The sequence below is a fragment of the Coturnix japonica genome, chromosome 7, assembly GCF_054131305.1.
Source record: "Coturnix japonica strain WE chromosome 7, WE-NBRP24, whole genome shotgun sequence".
NCBI classification, from domain to species: domain Eukaryota; kingdom Metazoa; phylum Chordata; class Aves; order Galliformes; family Phasianidae; genus Coturnix; species Coturnix japonica.
The window spans coordinates 994,454-995,000 of record NC_140669.1 but is presented as its reverse complement, the minus strand read 5'-3'; positions in this window follow the sequence as shown (position 1 = coordinate 995,000).

Sequence of the window (547 nt, the reverse complement as noted above, 5' to 3'; positions counted from 1 at the left end):
GAATAGGTTTGCTCATTCATAGTGCAAATAAAGGGACTTCTTAAGGCCCAGATCTGCTAACAGCAAAGTCATTAAACAACTGACTTCAATTCACACGAGCAACGTTTCTTTCCTGAATAATAAGGGCAAAACCACAGCGTCAGTGAACAATTCATCGTAATATTAGGGCAATAACCTTGAAGTCCACAGAATGGTTTGTGCATTCAAGAAGGACACAACCAAAGACATTCATGTGTATGTGACCTGCCAAATGGGAGTATGGGTATAACCCTCAAGGCAGATGGTTAAGTACTTTTCCCCAGTTTAGTATTCAGCAAATATTATACTATTTCGAAGCATGTAATGAAAAGGTCTCCTTTCATGTTTTTACCCAACACTAGTATTAAATAAGAGCCTTAGACATATTTAGGAGATGTGGCTGACAAATAATGGAGCTATAAGTGTTTGAAAATCCCGTATAGTGCATGTGCAGTCCACTGGCTCCAGACATACATCTACAATCTGGAGTTGTGCAGCCTGAAATAAACACAGCTGTGTTTATCTGAAT